We start from the raw sequence: 26,334 nt of genomic DNA on the forward strand, positions 1-26,334 counted from the left end.
GAAATCCTTGAAGAGTGCAAAGGAGCCGGAGCAGCTGCAAATCACGCGGTACCCAGCAATGCAGTATAGCGTGGTGAGGCAAGGACTTACCTCCACCAAACTTGGACTGAAGAGTCACTGGACTGTGGGAGTCACTTGGACAGAGTTGCTGAGTTCCAGGGACCACGCTCGTCCGGCTGAGAGGGGACCCAGAGGACTGGTGATGCAGTCTTTTGTTGCCTGCGGTTGCAGGGGGAAGATTCCGTCGACCCACGGGGGATTTCTTCAGAGCTCCTGGTGCAGAGAGGAGGCAGGCTACCCCCAGTGTATGCACCACCAGGAAACAGTTGAGAAGGCGGCAAGATCAGTGATACAAGGTTGCAGTAGTCGTCTTTGCTACTTTGTTGCGGTTTTGCAGGCGTCCTGAGCAGTCAGCGGTCGATCCTTTGGCAGAAGGTGAAGAGAGAGATGCAGAGGAACTCTGATGAGCTCTTGCATTTGTTATCTAAAGAATTCCCCAAAGCAGAGACCCTAAATAGCCAGAAAAGGAGGTTTGGCTACCTAGGAAGGAGGATAGGCTAGCAACACAGGTAAGAGCCTATCAGGAGGAGTCTCTGACGTCACCTGCTGGCACTGGCCACTCAGAGCAGTCCAGTGTGCCAGCAGCACCTCTGTTTCCAAGATGGCAGAGGTCTGGAGCACATTGGAGGAGCTCTGGGCACCTCCCCTGGGAGGTGCAGGTCAGGGGAGTGGTCACTCCCCTTTCCTTTGTCCAGTTTCACGCCAGAGAAGGGCTGGGGGATCCCTGAACCGGTGTAGACTGGCTTATGAAGAGATGGGCACCATCTGTGCCCATCAAAGCATTTCCAGAGGCTGGGGGAGGCTACTCCTCCACAGCCCTGACACCTTTTTCCAAAGGGAGAGGGTGTTACACCCTCTCTCTGAGGAAGTCCTTTGTTCTGCCTTCCTGGGCCAGGCCTGGCTGGACCCCAGGAGGGCAGAAACCTGTCTGAGGGGTTGGCAGCAGCAGCAGCTGCAGTGAAACCCCGGGAAAGGTAGTTTGGCAGTACCGAGGTCTGTGCTAGAGACTCGGGGGATCATGGAATTGTCTCCCCAATGCCATAATGGCATTGGGGTGACAATTCCATGATCTTAGACATGTTACATGGCCATGTTCGGAGTTACCATTGTGACGCTGTACATAGGTAGTGACCTATGTCCAGTGCACGCGTGTAATGGTGTCCCCGCACTCACAAAGTCCGGGGAATTTGCCCTGAACGATGTGGGGGCACCTTGGCTAGTGCCAGGGTGCCCACACACTAAGTAACTTAGCACCCAACCTTTACCAGGTAAAGGTTAGACATATAGGTGACTTATAAGTTACTTAAGTGCAGTGGTAAATGGCTGTGAAATAACGTGGACGTTATTTCATTCAGGCTGCAGTGGCAGGCCTGTGTAAGACTTGTCAGAGCTCCCTATTGGTGGCAAAAGAAATGCTGCAGCCCATAGGGATCTCCTGGAACCCCAATACCCTGGGTACCTCAGTACCATATACTAGGGAATTATAAGGGTGTTCCAGTATGCCAATGTGAATTGGTGAAATTGGTCACTAGCCTGTTAGTGACAATTTGGAAAGCAGAGAGAGCATAACCACTGAGGTTCTGGTTAGCAGAGCCTCAGTGAGACAGTTAGTCATCACACAGGGAACACATACAGGGCACGCTGATGAGCACTGGGGCCCTGGCTGGCAGGGTCCCAGTGCCACATACACTAAAACAACATATATACAGTGAAATATGGGGGTAACATGCCAGGCAAGATGGTACTTTCCTACATGAGAGCACTGGACACATTCATCTGAGCTAAATCTATTTTGGTGAACAGAGGGAGGAGGCCCCGCCTCATTCATAAGCCTTTAAATAACTAGAACGCGCACCATAAAAACTGGTCCAGTGTTTATCCAATTTAAACGCCATTTTATTTTTCCAATGAAAGGTTGCAGAGAATAGTAAATTGTACTCTGTTTTTGAATAAACTTATTTTAGTCTTTGGAACTTCACAATACAGTCATCAATTAAACTTATAATTCTTAAACACAGTACCAACACAAAAAAAGCTATTTTGTCTCAACATAATTCTGTGAGTAAGTATGCAGTCTGTGTCCCCATCACTAATGTTCCTGGAAACTCCTGGTGAACCACCCTGACAAAACTTGTAACAGATGAAGCTCCTCCATGAACATCTCCCTCCTTGCCATCCATTCACCTCGCGCATTCCTCTAGGGTGTTTTCACCCATATCGGTTCGCGAGACAGAAACGCGGACTAATAAAAGTCAAGCGCTTCCATTTCACGAGCCAGAAACACTTGAGATTATTACACAAACTTTTTGAAAATAAATGAAAATGTATTTAAAGAGTGAGATAAATCTCTCATTATGAAACAAAAAATATAATATTTATGTCCATAGAGTGTTGTATTGCAAGTGTGGGTTTCAGGGCCAGAACGTGTCTCCTAATTGCAGTGCCAGGTACAACCTCCTCAGTAAGGGGCATCTAGTGGGCAGAGCAGGCACCTCAAAGATCTTATTTTAGACGGGTAGGTTTCAGTTTATTCTAGGTCTGGGAGAGGTAGGCAGTAAAAGCAGGTAGAGGAGAAAGGACAGAAGGGGTGGGGGAGCATGGGGTTTGGGAGGTACAAGGAACTGGAGAGGGTTTTGTGTGTGTGTCTGTCTGTTGTGCAGATGCATGTGGGTCTGGTGTACATATTGCATGTTTGGGTGTATGGTTCTCCGAACGTGTGGTGTTCGGGTGAGTGTGTGTGTTAGCGTCTGGTGGGTGTGGGTGTGTGTGTGCTTTTCTGTGAGTGTGTCTGTTTGGATGAGTCTGCTGTTGTAAGTGTTTTGGATTCAGGTGATTGCGGGCTTGTGCATCTGGTGCATGTTGTTTTGCGTGTGTGACAGTGTGTGTTTGGATGAGTGTCCTGGTAAAGGTGTTTTGGATTTAGATAATTGTGGGTGGGTGCATCTGGTGGGTGTTGTTTTACATGTAGGTTTGTGTGTGTGACTGTGTGTTTGGATGAGTGTGATGCTGTGGTTGTGGTGCTTGTTGGTGCACTGGTGGGTGTGGTTTGGTTGTAGTTGTGGTGCATGTGTCTGTGTAATGGGTGTTGTGGTTGAGGGTGTGGTGGTGTAGGAAAGTACCATCTTGCCTGGCATGTTACCCCCATTTTTTTACTTGTATGTATGTTTGTTTTTGCCTGTGTCACTGGGATCCTGTCAGCCAGGACCCCAGTGCTCATAATGTATGCCCTGTATGTGTCCCCTGTGTGGTGCCTAACAGTATCACTAAGGCTCTGCTAACCAGAACCTCAGTGTTTATGCTCTCTCTGCTTTTAAAATTGTCCCTGCAGGCTAGTGACTAATTTGACCAATTCTGATTGGCACACTGGAACACCCTTATAATTCCCTAGAATATGGTACCTAGGTACCCAGGGTATTAGGGTTCCAGGAGATCCCTATGGGCTGCAGCATTTCTTTTGCCACCCATAGGGAGCTCAGACAATTCTTACACAGGACTGCCACTGTAGCCTGAGTGAAATAACGTCCACGTTATTTCACAGCCATTTTACACTGCACTTAAGTAACTTATAAGTCACCTATATGTCTAACCCTCACTTAGTGAAGGTTAGGTGCAAAGTTACTAAGTGTGAGGGCACCCTGGCACTAACCAAGGTGCCCCCACATTGTTCAGGGCAATTTCCCCAGACTTAGTGAGTGCGGGGACACCTTTACACGTGTAAACTACATATAGGTAAATACCTATGTGTAGCTTCACAATGGTAACTCCGAACATGGTCATGTAACATGTCTAAGATCATGGAATTGTCCCCCCAAGCCAAATCTGGTATTGGGGTGCCAATCCCATGCATACCCGGGGCTCCAGCATGGACCCCGGGTACTGCCAAATTAGCTCTCTGGGGTTTTCTCTGCAGCTACTGCTGCTGCCAACCCTCAGACAGGTTTCTGCCCCCCTGGGGCCTGGGCAACCCAGTCCCAGGAAGGCAGAACAAAGGATTTCCTCTGAGAGAGGGTGTTACACCCTCTCCCTTTGGAAATAGGTGTTAAGGGCCTGAGAGGAGTAGCCTGTCCTGGCCTCTGGAAATGCTTTGAAGGGCACAGGTGGTGCCCTCCTTGCATAAACAAGTCTACACCATTTCAGGGATCCCCCAGCCCCTGCTCTGGTGCAAAACTGGACAAAGGAAAGGGGAGTGACCACTCCCCTGTCCATCACCACCCCAGAGATGGTGCCCAGAGCTCCTCCAGTGTGTCCCAGACCTCTGCCATCTTGAATGCAGAGGTGTGAGGGCACAATGGAGACCTCTGAGTGGCCAGTGCCAGCAGGTGACGTCAAAGACCCTTCCTGATAGGCTCTTACCTGGTTAGGTAGCCAATCCTTCTCTGAGGGATACTTAGGGTCTTTCCTGTGGGTTTCTCGTCAGATAACGAATACAGAGCTCACCAGAGTTCCTCTGCACTTCTCTCTTTGACTTCTGCCAAGGATCAACCGCTGACTGCTCCAGGACACCTGCAAAGCTGCAACAAAGTAGCAGGAAGACTACCTGCAACATTGTAGCGCCTAATCCTGACAGCTTTCTCGACTGTTTCCTGGTGGTGCATGCTCTGAGGGCTGTCTGCCTTCACCCTGCACTGGAAGCCAAGAAGAAATCTCCCGTGGGTCGACAGAATCTTCCCCCTGCTACCGCAGGCACCAAACTTCTGCATCACCGGTCCTCTGGGTCCCCTCTCATCTTGACGAGCATGGTCCCTGTAACACACGAGCTGGATCCAAGTGATTCCGACAGTCCAGTGATCCTTCTGTCCAAATTTGGTGGAGGTAAGTCCTTGCCTCCCCACGCCAGACAGTAATCCTGTGTACTGTGTGATCTGCAGCTGCTAGTACTTCTGTGCACTTTTACAAGACTTCCTTCATGCACAGCACAGCCCAAGTCTCCATCAATCCGTCCTGCATTGCCCAACTCGCTGAGTTGACCTCCGACTTCGTGGGGCCTTCTTTTGTTGTGCTGAGACAACCGCTGTGCTCAGATTTCTTGAACGCCTGTTCAGGTACTTCTGCAGGTGCTGCCTGCTTCTGTGTGAGCTCTCTCTGTTGCTGAGTGCCCCCTCTCTCTCTTCCTCCAAGGGGCGACCTCCTGGTCCTTCCTGGACCCTGGCAGCACCCAAAACCTTCAACCGGGACTCTTGCAGCTAGCAAGGCTTGTTTGTGGTCTTTCTGCATGGAAGCAACTCTGCATCCTCCAGCACGCCGTAGGACATCTTCTGACCAAAGGAGAAAGTCCTGGCACCTTCCGTTGTTGCAGAATCTTCAGCTTCTTCCACCCGGAGGAGGCCCTTTTGCACCTTCATCCGGGGTTTAGTGGGCTCCTGCCCACCCCTGGACACTTGCGTGACTCTTGGACTTCGTCCCCTTCCCTTGCAGGTCCTCAGGTCTAGAAATCCATCTTCAGTGCTTTGCAGTCAGTTGTTGTCTTTGCAGAATCCCCTATCTCGACTGTACTGACATTCTGGGGTAGTAGGGTAACTTTACTCCTACTTTTCAGGGTCTTGTGGTGGGGTATCTTGGACACCCGAAGTGTTTTCTTACACTCCCAGCGACCCTCTACACACTACACTAGGCCTGGGGTCCATTCGTGGTTCGCATCCCACTTTTGGAGTATATGGTTTGTGTTGCCCCTAGGCCTATTTTCTCCTATTGCATTCTATTGTGTTCTACAGTGTTTGCACTACTTTTCTAAGTGTTTTACTTACCTGATTTTGGTTTATGTGTATATTTTGTGTATTTTACTTACCTCCTAAGGGAGTATATCCTCTGAGATACTTTTGGCATATTGTCACTAAAATAAAGTACCTTTATTTTTTAGTAACTCTGAGTATTGTGTTTTCTTATGATATAGTGCTTTATGATATAAGTGGTATAGTAGGAGCTTTGCATGTCTCCTAGTTCAGCCTAAGCTGCTCTGCTGTAGCTACCTCTATCAGCCTAAGCTGCTAGAACACTACTAATCTACTAATAAGGGATAACTATACCTGGCACAAAGTGTAAGTACCACAAGGTACCCACTATAAGCCAGGCCAGCCTCCTACAGGTGGATGTAGTGGAGGTGCATATGTCTGTGGTGGTGTGAGTTGTGGCTGTGGTGGTGGTACACATACTTGTGGTGGTGGATGTGATGGTGAGTGTGGTGGTTGCGGAGGTTGTAGTGGTACCTGTTGGTATAGTGTCAGTAGTGTGTGTCTATTGGATGGGTGTATGCCTGTGTTCCTTGGTGTGTTAGTGTTTATGTGTGGATGTGCTCCTTTTATCTTTTGGAGTGGGTACATGCAAGGAGGTGAGTGTGCTTGGGATTGGGGTGGAAGGTGGGATTTGGGATGCAGAAGGGGCAGGACTAGGAACTCCAGGTTGGTCCGGTTGAGGGGCTGTGGTCAGTATAGTAGCTGTCTTTGCAAGTGATCTCTGCATGCCAGACAGTGAACTATGAATGGCATCCAGGAATGAAACCATCTTTTGCATTTGGGAACTAAGCCCCAGAATGACATTCACATTCGCTGTCTGACTTACAGAGATGCTGTATTAAGAGGTCAATAGCCTTTTTAATCAATCTATCAATCAGTAATTTGTTAAGTGCGCTACTCACAAGAAGGGTCTCAAGGCACTGGGGGGGGGGGGTGCTACTGCTCCAAGAGCCAGGTCTTGAGGCACTTCCTGAAGGTCGGGAGGTCCTGAGTTAGACGTAGGTTGACGGGGAGGGAATTCCAGGTTTTGGCAGCAAGGTGGGAGAACGATCTGCCTCCAATTGTGGTCCGCATGATGCGGGGGACGGTGGAAAGGGCGAGGTTGGCGGAGCGGAGCTGGTGTGTAGGGATGTGGAAGTTAAGCCGCTCATTGAGGTAGGCAGGTCCGGCGTCGTGGAGAGCTTTGTGAGCGTGGATCAGGAGTTTGAAGACGATCCTTTTGTTGACTGGGAGCCAGTGGAGGTTTCTGAGGTGGGCTGAGATGTGTTCATGGCGAGGGAGGTTGAGGATGAGACGTGCTGAGGCATTCTGGATGCACTGGAGTTTCTTCTGGAGCTTGGCCGTTGTTCCCACGTAGAGGGAGTTGCTGTAGTCCAGTCTGCTGCTGACAAGGGCGTGGATGACCGTTCTTCTGGTTTCCACGGGGATCCATCTGAAGGTCTTGCGGAGCGTGCAAAGGGTGTTAAAGCAGGAGGATGAGATGGCGTTGACTTGCTGGGTCATAGAGAGTGAAAAGTCCAGTATGAAGCCGACGTTGCATGCGTGGGTATTGGGGCAGACCCCAGGGTGGAAGGCCACCAGGAGTCGTCCCATGCTGCTCTGTTGGAGCCGAAGATGATGATCTCTGTCGTCTCCGTGTTCAGCTTGAGGCGGCTTGCCTCCATCCAGTTGGCGATGGCTAAAGTCCCTTGTGGAGGTTGGTTTTAGCGGTGGCGGGGTCCTTTGTGAGAGAGAGGATGAGCTGAGTGTCGTCTGCGTAGGATTGTCCCTCAAAACATGGACAAAAAACAGGTACCTATTTTTTCTTATGCAGGCATGTGCCTGCTCAAAACAGTCCTTGGGTTGTGAGAATGAATCTAGTGGCAACCTTTAGCACAAATCAATACACAACACACATCATCATACACCTTTTGCAAAACTTACACCTTCCAGAAATCCTCTTGTTCGTTGGATGTGAGCCACCTTTTATGTTGACACCACAAATCATTGCTGTAAGAAAAATAGTTAACTAACAATAAGAACTCAAAAAATAACTTACCTCACTTGATGCTGCTTTTGGGCTCTCATCTGCCCATTAGTGTATGGATGGGCCACCGCAAGTATGCCATTATGGGGGTCAGTGTGCGGCGCACATGCTTCTCACATTGGGAGGACTGCCCGAGCTGGACTTCGGATGACTCGCAGGTCCGGTATCATAGGTCTTCCCAAGTTTAGCGCCGCTTATAGGCTCCCAGGGTCCACACCTTCTTGGCAAAGGCCTTCATATTGCCTTCTTCTGATGGGCATTGACCTATATGGATAATTAAAAAAAAGAAAAATTTGATTTCTGAGGTTTGTTTTTCTGTATGGCTGTGACTGAATTTTGTAACATCTCCCACAAGCATTTCTAAAAATTATTAGCACAGATTATTTATCAACATTTTATTTTTCCAAGGAAAAGTAGTGAGTGACTTGTTGAGTGCCCACAACACTTTCAGTGTCCTCATGTTACACATCCAGGCCACAAACATCATCTAGGCCAGGGGTCCGAAACATTTCTTGTAGTGACAGCTAATTCCAAGCAGTACAAATCATTGCAAGCTACTAAAGGCTAAACAATTTGTACATTATTAACACACACACCCACTCAGAGCTACATTGACTTAATTCCTAATGTTTTAAAAGCCACATACCATGGTTTGAAACACATACAATGCCTAAGGGAATTATGCCACGTGTCAGTGAGAGCGTGTTGTTTGGTGATGTATGAACAAGTGTGTGTGGAGGAGTGAGACATACATTTATGGGTGATTGAGTTCCTGTGTGCAGCACAGGATATACCTTTCTCCATATGAGGCACCATAACATGGGTAAAACATAAAGATAATCATTCACCAGAAGATGCTGTGTAGACGCAATAAGTAGTGCATCCCATACGGCTCCCCCCACCCTGCCCTGCCTCCTCCCTCACATGGTGGCCGCCGCACAAGAAACACAGCAGGGCCGACACTGATGAGAACGCCCGCTGCCTACTGCAGCAGCTTCAAGATTCAGCAGTGCGTCTTGCCTGGCCTGCAGGGAAGTGGAACCCAACAATGACTGTGAGGGAATTTATTTGGCCTTCCCCAGGCCACTCTATACACTTGATTGTATAAGCGACCGCTCAGCATTGGTAACCACAGTGTGATCTAGTGCTATATTGATTGTTCATCCTTTTTCTTCTCTCTTTTTTTCTCCCTCCTGGAAAGCCTTTGGAGTGTGGTTGGGCTCTGGCACTGTTGACGTTCAAGATCCTGGCAGGTGTTCAACCCTACGGCCACCAGAAAATAAAAAAACAGCAAGCTGACACTAGTATATGGACTATTGAATCACTGGGTGGCATGGGGCTCTTTAACTAAAATCAATGCTCCGCTCAGTGAGATGAACTATATTTAAGATGTCTGAAAATTCACTTTGAGGAAAGGCCCGCCTGAGAAAAGGTAGCTCACTGTGTAAACATGTTCACCTTTCCAGGAGCAGTCCAAAAGATACTTCAAAAGAGGGAGAGCGGTGCTGCCATGGCAATTTGAAGGCTAACATCATGGAAGTCCCTTTCAAATCTCCTTCTGCCCTCACCGTCTTGCCTAGGATAAAGTGTACTTCTCCAGGGTGCAGCAGGGGTACAACGTAGGGGCCACTACAGTTGGGTGATAGGCCAGAGGATAGAAGACCTGAGTCTACGGCGGTATCCAAGACTGTCAAGATTAGTAAGATTGATAAGACTCTGAAGGTTTTTCCTCGCTTCTCCAGCCATACACACACACCACTGTAAGCTCTGAGGATGCTCTAGGCTCAGAAAATGCCTGGGACAACTGGACCCAGCCAGTAGATTCTGGGGCATCAGTAGAGAACAACTCCATTGGGAGGAACAATCCTTATGTAGCGAGTCACCTGTCCCCTTGTCAGCATTAATGGCTATGCATAACCCAGGAGAGTTTCAAATCTGGAGAATTGTAGATCCATCTGATTCCGAGCCCTTGTTGCTACTGCAACCCATTTTACAGGAGATATTGTGCGAGATTCAGGAGATCAAGAAAACCCAGCAGGAAGCCACTAAATTAATGGTTGAACACTTATTTAGCCTGGAAGATAAGTTATCACAGGCACTGGAAAAATAGATGAAACGGAACGTCTCTCAAATTGTGAGGACTCACTTCTCCAGAAATCAAGGGTAGTGACACAAATGGAAAAGCAGCTGTTGATCTTAGAGAGTTGGCAAGAAGATTTAGAAAATCACTCTCATCGGTCTAATCTGAGGATTACCGGAATACCGGAGGACAAATAGGTGAGACAGGAGCCATGAATTATGTGAATGAACTAATCTGCAAATATGTCCTCCCTGAACACATTCAGGATCTGACTATTTTTCGTCTCACCAACTACAGTCTTATTTCCCTGCGAAGACAAAATTCCTCTGTACATTATTAGTGAATTTTGCTGATTATCAAATCGAGGAGACGATTCTGAGCAACGCCATTCGACATAAGACGTTTGAAATCAGCCAAGAGTTTTTGATCAAATGATTCTCTTATATGACTATTGACTCTGTGTGCTGATCCCTCTCTTTCAACAAGTTGGAACACAGGCAGTGCTCATGCAACAGGCAAAGCTTAAAGTAATACATAAGGGCCGCTTCCACTTCTTTGCAACTCAGGAGAAGGTGAACACATACTTGAGAGAACTGGGACAAGTTCCGGGAGACTCTGTTTAGCCTATATTAATGTGAGGGTGTGCAGGGGGCAGGGGCATTTTGGTAGGGCAGGAGGCATGGAGAACAAGCACAATTCTATGGTGCCACAATGGCAGCTGAGGGGTATCGCTGGGGACACGCAGGTGGGGGTTCCAGCAGATGGAAGGGAAGGGGGGGAAGTATCGATGGAGTATGGAATTGGAGCGGGGCACAGCAGAGTTAAAAAAAGGTTTGCCTTGGGAAAGTTTTTTCCTAAAGGATCTCAATGACTGTGGAACATATTGAAGGTCAGTTTATTACATTTATTTAAGCACTTTACTGCTGCAATCTCTTTTACAAGTCACTTTTGTTCAACAACCCTATATAACCCCCTGAGTGAGGCAGGGCACTACTAAGCTAATATGGCATTTTATGGATTTTTCTTGGTATTTATTTGATAACCATTGATCCTTTAGGGATAGCAATGTATTTGCACATGAACCTAGTCACTTTATAGTCTTGGCACTTTGACTCTCAGACACATAGGCACTTTTATATTCGATTTATCATTTATTTGGAATATCAGGGTGTCTTTTTCTCTAGTGATGACTTTCAAAAGAATTAGTTGCGCATGAAGGGGAGACAAGAAATTAAGCTGGAAGTTGTCTCATTTAATGGCAATGGCCTAAGAAATAAGCATAAAGCCAGAGCAATTGAAGACTTGATTAAATCTTACTCTCCTGACATTGTTATGATTCAAGAGATTAATTTTAAGGAAGGTACAAAATGGCAGCCTTAAATGTTTGAAAATAGGCTGGTTACAAATGCAGCTCAATGACTAGGGCAGCCCATAGGGTCATAGCAATATACATCCATAAGAATCGTAGGTGTGAAATCAGTACCTCCTTTACCGATAAGAATGGTAGGTGGGCCTGGGTTAATGTTCGATTTAACAGGGCCTGTATAGCATTAGCTATGATCTACGCTCCTAAAGCTGATGAACCAGCAACGTTGATCAAACTTTTTCAATCGCTCATGACAATTCTGGGTAAATTAACCCTTGGCGGAGACTTTAATTTTTTGCAAAACCCTGGGCTGGATTCTTCCTCTGACACCTGTAGGCAAAATAAACCTCGAACAGCTAAAACTATCTCTAAATATATGAGGGCGATGAATCTTATTGATCCATGGAGACAGGCCAATCCACTCTCACGCATATCCACATGTAACTCGGAGAGGTTTAAGTCTGCTGCTAGATTGTAAAAACATCAGATCTATCTATTAATGATTATCGGCATATTCCGAATGTTTTCTCGGATCTTTCATTGGTAGCCATCTCAGTGCTGGGCATCGGAAGACATTGTTCCACTTACAGATGGTCATTTAATCGGGTCAAATAGGAAAAATATTCTTGGGTTCAAGAGCTGAGGATGACTACTGAGAGTTATTTTAAAATTAACAGTGATATTGCCCCTATTGAAATGGTTTGGGATGCTTTTAAAGCTTCTGCATGCTGTCATAACATCAAGAAATATAGTGAAAAGGATAGGGATGCAGGCCTAGAATATGACCTCCAATAGGCCACTTCTGCAGTCCTGCAAAAATAATCTATAGTGCTGCCCGGCGATGTGTCCTCACAGGGGTGACTTCTCTCTTCCTCTGCTCCCCCAGCACAGTAGAGTCGGAGGCCTGTGCATCATGCTGACCCTGCTGGGGCCCCAAAGCTGGTCACACCACAGATGGTGAGGGTTCTGCTGACGGGCCTGATGGTGGGAAGCAGAGGGCCCTGTGTCAGATTCAACCTACTACAGTGTTGCTTGAGATACACAATGCACGGAAACAGCTCAGCAACTCCCTGCCACTGTATGTCGTTGGGGTTAAGGATCTGCCTGTCAAGAAGAAGCACTGTCTACCAACTGCAACACCGAAAATGGGCTGCAGGGGAGGACTGGAGCCCCCACCACAGAGGGCTGGGAGTGCGGGTGTCCAAACCCTGGAGTGATGGATCTCCATCTCTCTGCGCCAGAGATGGCATCCACCACAAAGGCAAAGCTGGATCAAATACTGGGGGCTAAGCACAAAGGGGGATGCAGTAGCCATAGGACTTGGACTCCTACAAGCCGACCAGCAGAAATTGGCAGGCAGAATCACCTACGTGGAACACATCGCAGAACTCAGCCCAGTAGTCATAGGACTGGCAGAGCAAATGTGCTAACTAACAGCCAAAGTTCAGGAACTAGAGACTAGAGCCAAAGACTCCGAAGGGAGATCCTGCTGGAACAACCTCTGCATCTTGGGATTTCCAGAAGGTGCCAAAGGTACCGACCCTACTTCCTTTTCTGGACAATGGCTAGCACAAAAGGTGGCACCGGCCCAATTATCCGCAAATATTCTAGTGAAATGTGGCCACATAGTGCCTGCGCGGCGTTCGTCGCCGGGGTCACCCAAGACCTGTGGTTGCATGCATACTGAACTATAGAGACAAAGAAACCCTACTGCGGGCAGCTCGGACGGCGATCCCACTCCACCAATACAATATCAGAGTGTACCTCTTCCCAGATTAAACGTTGTCGGTACAGCATCGCAGAGCCTCCTTTCTTGGAGTGAAACGCAAACTGCAACAGGCAGGCCTCCGCTATTCACTTCTCTTCCCAGCAAAGTTGAAGGTAATGACTCAAACAACAAAAGACAGGTGTCGGGCTCACGTCCGAGAGCCCTGATCCCGGAAACAACAAAAGTTGGAGCAAGCCAAGATAGAACAATCCCAGGCATTGAGTGCTGCTGGCACTCTGTGAATGGATAGACGATCACCTCCAGAGGCTTCTCTAGATAATGATGCTGCAGAATCTGCCTCCATTAAATCACAGGCTAGCATGACTTTGCAACTACTGCCAAATGTGACACCCCAAATGGCAGATGAGATCCTATGATCCTTAGTCTGTAGAGACTATTGTGCTTATACTGTATTATTACAATGTGTGGCGGGAGCAAGGCGGGGCACTATACACACAAAGAACCGATGGTCACTTTGCTAACATGGGTCCCTAGGTCCATGGTTCATAAACTGGCTGTAGCCCATACCCGTTGCAGTGCTACACGTCCTCGTTGGGCCTCGTCACCCCCCCACACCGTTGGACTCCTAGGCGCAGCCATCCATATGGAGACTAGCATGGGAGCACCCCATCTATGGGTTACAATTTTACTGGCTTTGGTGACTCCCCATTCTGGAGATGCCCTGGGTTGGCAGTGCAGGTTATTCGAACAGTTTAAAAGATGTGATGTGATAAGGACCCTTCTTCTTTTTGATTTCCCATGGGTTTTACATCTTAAACTAATAACGTTGAACGTCCGACGAATAGGCACTACAAGAAAGAGACACTCCGTGCAACAATACTTAAGAAGAAGGGGTGTACAAATAGCCTTTCTGCAGGAGACGCGTGTGGCAGGAGGGGAGGAAGTATGCTTACAGAAGTGGTGGAGGGGTCAGTGCTATAGCACCACATATTCTGGCTTGGCACAAGGAGCTTTAGTCTGGATTCATCTGGGGGTCCCCTTCCACCTAATCCCAGCAGACATTGACCAGGAGAGTAGATATGTATTGGTAGAGGGTCTCCTGGATGGCAAGACAGTACTATTAGGTTGCATACACATCCCTAATATGGTACAGCCTGCCTTCTTCTCTAAACTTTCAGCAGTTTTAACATGCAGGACCCACATCCCTTGGATACTAGGGGGTGACTTTAATTGCATACTTACACAATTGGACCTCTCACACCCCCCACTCCCAAGTTCCCTAGTTGTGTCAACAGCTACGTTATTTTCCCAGTGGCTTCAACATTGGCTGCTCTTAGACTGCTGGAGGTTCCTGTATCCAAATAGGATTGATTATTCATACTACTTGGCTGTGCATGACCTGCATGTCAGATTAAACAGAATCCTAAGTGACCCCGCTACCTGGCTACTAGCAACAAGGGCAATATATCTGATGACAGTCCACTGCAGTTGCAATTGGGATGGGGAGCAGCCCGACCGATGGTTTCCACATGGAGGTTACAACCAACCTTGTTAGAAGATCAGGGACTTTGGGACGAGACAAATGACACACTAACACATTACTTTGAAGAAAACTGGGATACATTCTGTTTCAAACTAACAGATTGGGAAGCAATGAAAGTAGTGTTACGCTGCAATTTTATTGGCACAGTGGTCGGAGTGAGGGCGACAATACACAGGAGCCTGACACAAAGAGAGGCATCCTTGAAAACCCTGGAAAATAGAGCAAGAGCTGACCCTGTAGCACAAACCTACTTAGATGCAGCACTAGCCAAGCTCACACGCTTAGTGAAACAGCTATGCAGGGTTGATTTTCGGTCATACCAAGCTAAAATGCATACTGAAGGTGAAAAAGCTGGTCACCTCATAGCGCATATCCCCCTATGCCCGTAGTGCGGATCCGCACCTTTCCAACAACATTTTCACTTTAACAGACAGATTCATGAGGCATTCACAACATATTATAACACACTATATGACCTTCCTCGAATTGCCAGGCAGGACAACATATGCAGAGTCTTGGAGGAGGTCGATCTCCCCAGCGTAACCCCATTGGAGAGTCGGGACCTCAACACTCCTTTTACATTGCAGGAGATTAGAGGGTCGATCCGGGGAGCACCCACCAACAAAACACCAGGCTCCCTATCAAATTTTACAAAACATACAAACAACAACTTGCCTCTAGGTTACTTGAACTATACACAACAGCCCTGGATGAGGATCGCCTACCACGGAGTATGCTGTAATCGTTATTGGTCTCCCTTCCAAAAACAGGTAAAGACCCAGAAGACCTGGCTTCCTATCGCCCATTATCAATGTTAGGATCTGAGAACAAAATAATGAGCAAAATATTGGTAGGCCGCATACAGGGATTAATAGAGAGGCTGGTACATAGAGACCAAAATGGGTTCATCCCTGGGAGATCCACTATGCTAAATATTCAGAATGTACAGAGTGCTGGAACAGGCCCCTCCACACTGACCCTTTGCTGCATGTCTGGTCCTAGACATGGAGAAGGCATTTGATACTGTAGATTAGGGATACCTCTTCTCCACTCTGACAAAATTTGGGATCACAGGGAGGATCCAAGCATTGATAGACTGTTATATACAGACTCTATGGTAAGAGTCCGAATAGGGCAATGCATCTCCCCATCTAGGGCTGCAGATTAAACAAGGGACAACAACAAGATTGCCAGCTGTCCCCTCTACTATTCACACTGGCTATGGACTGCCTTGTACAGAAACTATGCCAATTAGGAGATGGGTGGGGTATTCCACTAACTGGGGAAATTCATACAGTCTCATTGTATGATGTCCTGATTTATATCCGAGAAATCCGTAACGGCTTTGCCCCAAACCTGACCCTATTATGAGAATTCTACATGGCATCTAGGTTGTGAGTGCATTGGGCAAAGTCTTTCCTATTTCATTTGCATCCGTACTGCCCTCCAGAGGACTTTCAAATAGAGGGACACTGACTCCAATGGGAATCCCACATGTTCAGATACTTGGGCATTAACATTTACTACAACAAACAAGACATATTAGAGAGTAATTTTATGAAAGTAGTGGCAGCAATGAGGCCTCAGATGGCGTTTTGGACCGCACTGCCCCTTACCATTCAGGGTAGGGTGTTGTTGGCAAAAATGGTGATGTTAGCCCAGTTGTTATATTTCTTTCAGAATCTACCACTCAATATACCCCGATCTACCTTCCATGCTTTGCATTCCACATTAGGGTCCTTAATTTGAAACAAGGGCAGACGCGAATTAGCACTTTGAAAACTACAACTTCCCATAATAAAAGGCGGCTTAGGGGCCCTGAATTCTGAACATTATTACATGGTGGCACAGTTACAATGGCCCAGATATTGGTTGGCAGGGCAATACATGGATGAGGATGGTCCCCTCGCCCCTGCACAGGTGCAAGAAGAGATGTAACATCTCTTTATGCCTCAGGTGTGCCTTCCGACAATGGCAAATAGTTTACTGAAGATCACGTTCGAAAGCTTTTGCCATAGCCTTACACTTATACCAAATATACTTCTTTTTTCACCAGACTTACCACTGCAGTTAATATTTATCTTTCGTGAGATGCTGGGAGAATCGGGGCTGACCACGTGGGAAGAGGTAGGCGTGGAAACAATGGGTGCTCTGTTTCAGGAGAGCACATTCTTAACATATGAGCATTTGCAAGAGGCATCTGGGTTGCCTGCTGGACACTTCCTGGCACATGCTCATCTGCTTGCGGAGGCGCTCCGTCTATGGGGCATCACTGACAGAGAACCAGTGCAATTGTTGCTTATGATGGGTAAAGGGCACAAATTGATTACATGGCTGGCCCGAGTGTTTGTACATGCTGCACAGGACCCCTTAGCTGCAATTCATAGAGAATGGGAGAGGGACCTGGGTAAAGAATTCACTATTAAGGAATGGGAGACAGTTCTAGAATACCCCAGGCGAGTATTGCGAAATGCAAAATTTCAATATATCCAGTATAACATTCTGCATAGAGCGTTCCTCACAACGGACATTTTTTTCCGCATGTATGGCTCCTCGTCAGCATTTCCATGATGTGAGCAACCTTGAGCTGGCATGAAACATATGTTCTGGGACTGTTCAGAAGTAGTAGGTTACCGAGTCCAAATAAACAATGAATTAGAAAGGGTTACAGGGCGCTCTGACTTGTGCTCGCCGGAGGGGTCACTGCTCGCCAGTCATCAAGGCCAATAATAGATTTATCAATCTGGCCCTATTAGTGGCCCATAGACCTATACCTATGCATTGGAAATCCCAAGTGCTACCTAGTTCAGCCCACTGATGAGCAGCGTCACTTAAGTGGGGCAGAGCGGAAACAGTAGCCTTGAGACGAGAAGACAACAGAGGATTTCAGAAATATCTCACAGCTGCAGACTGGGAAACATTGCTTCTTGAACTTTGTACTCACCCCTCGACACCTAATGCCACCCTGAATGATACCTAAAGATCCTCCTTTCAACCAGTCAGGCCACCTAGAGTCCCTGATGATGGGAGTGAAGGTCACCCCACTCTACACACCACCACAGATTGGGGTTAGCACAAGATATCGGGCTAGCCTGAGATTCAGTCTAGGAGGTTGTGTAACTAGGACTCTGCAACAAAGGTAAAAATCTTATCACATGCTGGTCCACTTGTTCTTATACTGTTTATGTTGGATAAGAAATGAACCGCTTACTCCTGAAATTCTTCTCACACATCCTGTTTTGTACATGATGGGATTTACACGTCACAAGGATTAATGCTCCTGCATTGTATTTTGTAAAGTGTTGCAGTACTATAATTTCAATAAAAATGGTTCAAAAAGAAAGAAGGCTTTCAATTTGGTCTCATTGAAAAGGCATTTTTGCATCTTAGACACATTTGGCTGTCCATGTGAATTTATTCAGGTGGTTCGAAAAATGTACCAGGGGGTATCTGTCCGGGTGATAGTAAATGCCACTGATATCAGTGCATGCAAGATAAATAGGGGTTCAAGGCAGGGGTGTCTGCTTTACCCCATTCTATTTGCATTATTTATCAAGCCATCGCTATAAAGTCTGACTCTAGTATCCAATCACTAGGATACTGACAACCTGCTTACATTAAATAATGTTCCTGTAGTCTAGAAGGTAAAACGCTCCTTTCTAAATGGATGGTTCTTCCCATATCTGTATTAGTATGGTTGTTTTAATACACATGTCAATTTTGCCGCTTTTTAACTTTTTATTCAAAGCTTTGCCTTGCACTTTACAGATGCAATTTATTTTTTAGAGAAATTGAGGGAATGTTCACTACTTTTATTTAGGCTAATAAAGTGCCCAGATTAGCAATAAACATCCTTTATGAGCCAGTAGCACAGGGTGGTTTGGGACTCCCAAACTTAAGTGAATAATATTTTGGCTGCTTTGGTCATTCGTCATATCGATTTTTTTGACTCTACGGGTGCCGAGTGGCACATTGATAATTTTTTTTTAACTTAATTTTCCAAGAGTATAGGATTACAGATTTCCTATGACTAAGGAAAACTCCTAAAAAAAATTCATTATTAGTCTTTTCAATGGTGGTCGAGAAGAAAAGAGCAGTTCTTTCAATTTTATGCCATTCCAGCTATTAATGCTGCCTCCAGGATAGACTATTTATTTTCTGGACCTCTCCCAAAGGTACATGTTTTTAAAAATGGTTCTCATGTGGGAGTTTAATGGATATTTCATTACTGTGGATTTTTTAATCACTGATCATTGGAAAATGTAGGTTGAAATAGAACTCGGTATAACTCGGGCTGAAGAATCATTGCAATGGTCTTATATATACATTTCACAAGCCCTTAGGCAAATATACTCTATTGCAGTCAAATCAAGCTTTAAGTTAGCAGTAGAAGTGATACTGATTCCTACCCCCAGATCTGTGAAATAGTGGAAGGCAAAATTAGAAAACTGTAGAGAGTCTCAGGCCTTCAATGAAATGCGACTGAGGTAGCACCTCAGGGAGGGGCTCCAGATAGATAAATAAACCTGTCCTAGGATCAACAGGTTCAATTATCCGGTATTCAAAGGGGCAAACTATCGTCATATGTGATTCTATGCCAAATGGTTGATTTATAGAACACTTGCCCTTTTACTTACAGTCAACCCCCAGGTGTCGCCCTACTCTTTCAGGTGTGAGACTCAGACTGTGGCAAATTGGGCCCACATGATTTGACAGTGCCTCACACTTGCACCTTTCTGGTCTTCCATACAGGAGTAATGTAGGCTCATGATGAAAATAGAGCTTCCGAATGATGCGCTCTTGGTCTTAATGGGTTTATCACCCAAGGTTGCTGCCAAATCAGACCATAGGAAAAAAATATATATTATGATGCTAGTAGCGAGATTGATCATTCTTCAGAATTGGTCAACTAAGACCACACCCATATTTGAGCAGTGGCTCATTAAATGTTTAAGAGTGAAGGGTCTAGAGTGGGTATACATGCTGCAGACTAGTTCATATAAGAAATTCTCAATGCATTGGAAAGGCATAGAGTAAAGTTTCGATTGAGTAATACTTTAAAGTAGGAATTTAATTACCATAGGAATGTATTTTCATTTTGTGTTTCATCCTAGTCTTTGTACCTTCGCAGATGAATGAATGACTGGTGGGGTATTAAGTATTAACAAATCATTAATTAAATACTGTAATTCTAAGTTTGCAAACTCTTCCAATATAAAATAAAAACAAATACTCATTTATCATAAATTGGGATACATTTAAAGTGAAAAAACCAGACCAGTGCATAAAGTGTAAGTTTTTTTATTGAACTTTAGATTTCTCTCATTTCAACAAATGGCTGAATTTTTTTACTTATACTTAAGGTACAGTGCCTCCTGGCCACTTGAATTAGGGGCATGCAGTTTGTAAATTGAAATCTTGATTTGTGAGTAAACTGAAATGAACAGTCACTTTATTCATACAGATGACTTTTCTTTTAAATTTACAGACATTTCAAACATTGTTATACGTCATTATGTTCCCCGCCAAATTATTGAGTTGACTACATTCCAATCACCGCACTTCACTCAGGAACTAAAAGGGACAAATTACCTTGGGAATTAAAAAGGGACAAATTACCCTGGGAATTAAAAAGAAACAAGTTACTTAGAAATACATTTTCTGTTCAAACATGTACCTGTTGCTGTGGATTCCCATACAGCTGGCTATACAGGGACAGGACCTCCGTGGTGAGCAATTCCAATGCCTCAGTGGAGAAGTTAGGGGCTCTGACACCTGCATCGTCTGGCATCGTGGCTCCTTGAGGTCGATAACAGCAGCAAAAGTGAAGGAGGTGTTGTTGGCTGCAGTGTTAGGAGGCAAGTACATGTACACGATGTACGCAGTCCTCGATGGAGACAGCCATTGGCTTCCGTGTGTTGCTGTCACACAGGTAAGCCTATGGCTGTGTGTCCATTGCGGAGTGTTACACCTACCACACAATCAACTTCTACCGAAGGCCATCGGTTTGCCAAATGTCCTGACATCAAGGTCTGGCAGCCGCCATTCTAGGAAGTGAACCAGTGTATTTTTAAATGTTAAGTACATCACCACCACGCAAAATGGTGGCTAGTTTGTTTACCAATGTAAACTACTTACAACACTGTTTTTGATAATTTTGGATCAGTAGAGTGTAATGTGCTACTGTGTGTAAAATAAGCAGTAATGAGGTGTATTTTATACTTCCGTTGACAGAATTTTAGAAAAAAATATATAAAAATAATGTGTCAATATTACATGTCAAATCTATTATTTACTCATCATTTAAAAAAAAAATCAGATGTAAAACGAAAGATCATTCTAAGTTGCAACATCAATAGGAAATAATTAGTACATATACGTCACAAAAACATATAACATTTTACAAAGACATGAGATGTGTGTTGATTATCAAAGTATTGTTTGCGCATTTTAATTGATATTTTAGTTTTCTTCATTGCAGACATATAAACCCAGGGAGAGGTAGAAGATGACAGCCTCAAGTGTTCAGACCTTGCCATCATAAAAGAAAGGGATATTATTAAAACAATTCAGGTTGAATAAGCAAACTATTCTGGTTTTATGTCATCAGTTGGAGGCAGAGTTCTGCCTCACAATAGGAATCCCACAGCAATAACACATACAGTGAAAAGTAGGTCAGTACAACATTTTATGGCTTCAGGATCCTTTCAGTATACTGTGGCAGTATCTGGTAGACAGTCATAGCCACCTTTCAGTGGTGTGCTACAGGAAGTCCTTTCTTCAATGATGAGACACATCACACCACACACCAGTAACAGGTCTGCTGCAATCAGAAGAACTTCCATTCAATGAACATGCAAGTTGTCTGCTTACCTGATGTATACACCTCAAGCATGTGTGCCCATTTCCCAGTTTCAACACATGATTCCTTTGTATTCCTGAACGGCAGCATACCCCTGCTAATGTTACAAGTTGGACCTGAGAGGGCCTGGTTTGTTGATAAGCAGAATATGAGAATAGGATCATTTGCTTTATTTATAGTTTAGAAATGTACAATGGGCTGAGATATTTTTGCTGAGTATATTTTTTACTTTCATATAGGAAACTCAGCTTATCCTAACCAACCATGGTTGTAAGCACCACTGAGGAATCCAACAACAGCAGGGGGAGTCTGCTTCAATGAGGCTCATGGAAAAACACGGAAGGCCAGATTTTGCTGCCTGGATAAGACCGGTGGAGCACTCCTGTACTCACCGGATAAGGTGTGCCAAATCACCATGGCCTGCTGCATGATGCACAACACAGCCCTGTGACGGAACATCCCATACATCGCAGAGGATGGAGACCATGAAGAGCCACTGGGTGGGGATGCTGAAATGGCAAATTAAGATGAAAGTGGTGAAGAGGAAGGAACTGACATACATCAAGATGTTATTGACAACTTCCTCACGAGTGTAAATTTACCTTTACATAATGCTAAATTAAATATCAAAACAACTTGTGACATAATGAGCATGTCAGTCAGTGTTGGAGATTTTTTAGGAATGGTTAATTCAGGAAATTCCGGGGCAAAGACTGACTGATGTGTTCACTGACACAGATTATCTCTGATTGTTCTAACTGAATATGCCCTCATAACTTGTCATTTGAGTCTATTTTGTTACGTTAACTAAATATATTCATCTTGTTTTTCTTTTTTAAGCTCCTTTAACACATCATCTTCATTTGGACATTTCAAAGTTGTGACATTTGCAGTAATATGCTGCTGTTGCAAAGTACAAAAGGAGCATCGGTTGATCCTAAGGAAGACACACACTTTGGATGTACATATCTTGTACTAAGACAACGTGCACAGTGATTGAATAAATGTAACTGAGATTGCATTAAACCTGTTTTCTGTTCAGTGTTGCCACAGAGGCAATATGTGCTGCTTAACTTGCTCTAACCACGTTAGTCGACCCAAAAAATACCAATCTCCCTTCACACTGACAAAATCCTCGTCAGGCGGGAACCGCCATTTGTCCGCCACATGGCCAAAATAGCGCTGCCCCCATTCCAACATTCCCGCTGGGCCGGCGGGCGCTAACCATGTTAGCGCCCGCCGGCCCAGCAGGAATGAGGGCCGCAACACAGGAGCCGGCTCCGAATGGAGCCGGCGGTGTTGCGGCGGTGCGACGGGTGCAGTTGCACCCGTCGCGCTTTTAACTGTCTGCTAGGCAGACAGTGAAAAGCTTCATGGGGCCCTGTTAGGGGGCCCCAGGACACCCTTTACCGCCAGCCTCTTCCTGGCGGTGAAAACCGCCAGAAACAGGCTAGTGGTACGGGGGTCAGAATCCCCAGGGCAGGGCTGCTTGCAGCGCTGCCCTGGAGGATTCTCCCAGCCGGGGCAAAAACGGCGGGAAACCGCCGGCCCCGGCGGGACGACCGCGGCTTTACCGCCGCAGTCAGAATGGCTTTGGAAGCACCGCCAGCCTATTGGCGGTGCTTCCGTCATTCTCGACCCTGGCGGTCCAAAACCGCGAGGGTCAGAATGACCACCTAAGTGTACTAAGCTGTTGATGTGTCTCATCATAGTAGAAATAGCTTTTTGTAGCACACCACTTAAAGTTGTTTGTGACATTCCACCAGATACTGCCACTGTGTACTGAAATGAGCCCATGGCCGCAAAATGTAGTAACCCCATGGTTTTCACTATTGGTGTTATTGTTGTGGGTTTCCTGTTGAGAAGTAGGATGTCTGGGTCCAGCTGATGACATGAATCAATAACAGTTTGCCTACTGAATCTATTAATTTGGATTATATCTCGCTCTTTCATGGTGTAAAGGTTTGGAACAGTAAAAATATAACTGACACAGACTATTTGGGTTGTGATTTTTTACAAAAATTTATGTCTTACAGAAGTATGTAATCAATACATTGAGATTTGTGTTTGATATTTTTTTCCTTTTTTGGAAAGGGGATACACATTGCATAGTTGTAAAAAAAAATTCAAATGATTGATTCTTAACTTTTTTACATAATGATGGGAGGGAGAAATTAAGAGAGGAAATACCACAAGAAATACAACACCAGTCTTTGACTTTGTGTTCTTTTAATGCATTAATCAAACAGAAATAAAAATAAGCTTTAACATGTTGAAAAATAAAGGAAACATGAAAAAACTAAACAAAACAGTCAATCATGGCAGATGAAACTATTTTTGTAGAGGCTAAATTGTTTGAAGTCCAATGTACAAAATGCAACTGTCCTCAACAATGGTACACATGTCCATAAAATAGTCCACAGAGTGAATGGCGGTTACACACTGCAGGAAATTAGGTTCTGCGACTCTTGCTGGTGGTGGTGGTGGAGGTCTTGCCATCCTCTTCTGGTGGTCCAGCTGAACATCCCCTCCAGGGTGAGAGGGGAGGATCCACATATGCCGGGACTGGGGAAGGTGGAGCTGTTTGCTGTTGTGGCAGGGCCTCCCTGTCTGTGGCTGAGACTGATATATTTTGTTCAAAGGTTGAAGGACCACAGACAGGGAAAGATGGTACAGGAAAAGCCCTACACATATGGTGATAATTGTCATATATCACCCCAGTCAGGAAGCACAAATTTGAGTTGAGATTCTGCATCTTTACATTGTGCTCCCTCTGCACCTGCTTAATGTTCCAGAGCTCTGTTATGACCTGGCCCATCATGTCTTGGGACTGATGTAGGGCTCCCAAGACTTTGTCGAATGTCGTCTGGGTGATAGAATACCTAGTAACCTTACTTTGCTTATGGGGTGACAGTATACCCAGTTGTCTTACCTTTCTGGCTCACATATTCCCTTCTACAACCCCTACCCTGTGCATTTGAGGCAGTGTGCTCTATCCCACTGGTTCAAGGCTGAACTGGAGGTGCTGGTGGTGTTGGCTGAAAAGCAGCCAGGTTCGGGGGCACAAGATGAGTGTCATATTCCTTTAAACACATGAATTGGAGGTATCCTGAGGCTGAGGAGTTGTAGCTGGGGTAGGACGTGTAGTCGTGGGCCTAGTGTGACTCACTGGACCTGTCTGCCCAGACAGACCAGATGGACCAGGCAGCTCATCATTATCTGGTCTAGCAGGAATGGAATCCTCAGTGAAGGCCTGATCCTCGTCTGGAGTGAAAGTGTCCTCAGTGGAAGGAAGACAGTGGTCCACTGACTCTGGATGTCGGACCTAGTATGGATTACAAACAATCAGAAATTAAAAGTTTGGATTGTACAACACGTGTCTTTAGCTACAAAGAAGCAACCTAATCAATCAATCAGACAATTACACAGTGTGGCAAATCACCCAAGAGTGTCTCAAGGCGCTGAAGCTCTTTGCTTCTGCATGGGGGTTTGATCATTCAAACATCTAGGTCTTTAATTCTCTTCTGAATTGCTGTAGCGATGGTGTGGTCCTAGGCAGGACTGAGCTGCCAGGTGTGAGAAGGAGCACCCTCCGCTGTTGGCTCAATGGATCTGTGGGGTGTCTGCAAGGGAGAGGGAAGCTGATTGAAGGTGTTTGGTCAGTTAGCGGAGGGTCAGGTTTTTGTTGATGTATGCTGGTCCTTCTTTGTGCAGGATCTTTTAGCCATGGGTCAGCATCTTGAACTGACATCTCTTCTGAATCAGGAGCCAGTGTAGTTTCTTACGATGTGGTGTGATATGGGTCCTTCTGGGGAGGTCGAGTATGAGTCTTGCTGATGAGTTCGGTATTGTCTGGAGTCTCTTCATGAGGCGTGCAGTGATTACTAACCTAACCGTTAGCAAATGATTAATGGAATGATTGGACCTTTCTGTGACATTTTGTGAATGGCACATACAGATTAATTTACACACATGCACACTTCAGACATACTGGTGAGGAGATGTCCTGAAAAGAAAAAAGGTTATTTAGAAAGTGTACAATACATGTACCAAACATCCAACCCAACGAAGTAGAGAGGAGAATTGAGAACTAAACCATTCCAAGGCCTAGCAAGCTAAAAACAAGACTATTATACAACTTAGGAGAATTAATGACATTAGTCATCATATGAACATTGCAAAGTAAATTGTTTACCAGGACTACTTCTATTCAACATACAACATGACATGATTGACATTTGTAAGTCAACATACTATGATTTGTAAAACTGATTACACCAATTCAATCAAATTACAAGAAGGTGGCAACATACTAGATATACTTAAAAAATTATATTTTCATTGATAGAATAAAATGGTGAGGGTCAAATGCATGACACTTTGACATATGTGCATGTATGGATGAAAAGGGAGAAAGGCCAATATCACATTGTAATATTGTTTTCAGAGACAAAAACAGGGCATGGTGGTAGTTGTAGTCATTTCTATTCACTGTTAACAACACTTGTAAAAATGTGAGTTAAACATACCTAGTAAAATATCTGCAGTGAAAATGTACACACATTTACAATATGTAGACAACTATGTGAATGATGTAAATAGGTGAAAAGGACATTTAGGTGCACTATTCCTTCATGTGGAATTAGATGGCATTTGGAACCTGTTTTCTTGATTACATCACAATACATTGGAACAAATCAACGAACTAGGCAAATGCAAGGGATGATCCATGGATAACAACACACATTATTGCAACACATAGTAATGACTGTTAAAAAGAGAAATATAACCATAATACTACTAATTAGTTGATAACACATTCTCATACTTTAAAACTGTATTTATATATTTAATGAGGATCTAAATCATTATCAACAGCTAACCTAAGAGCAAAACTACATTTCTGATTAGTGATACATTCATAAATGTAACTTACCAG

The sequence above is a fragment of the Pleurodeles waltl genome, chromosome 4_2 (genome assembly GCF_031143425.1).
Source record: "Pleurodeles waltl isolate 20211129_DDA chromosome 4_2, aPleWal1.hap1.20221129, whole genome shotgun sequence".
Classification (NCBI taxonomy): Eukaryota; Metazoa; Chordata; class Amphibia; order Caudata; family Salamandridae; genus Pleurodeles; species Pleurodeles waltl.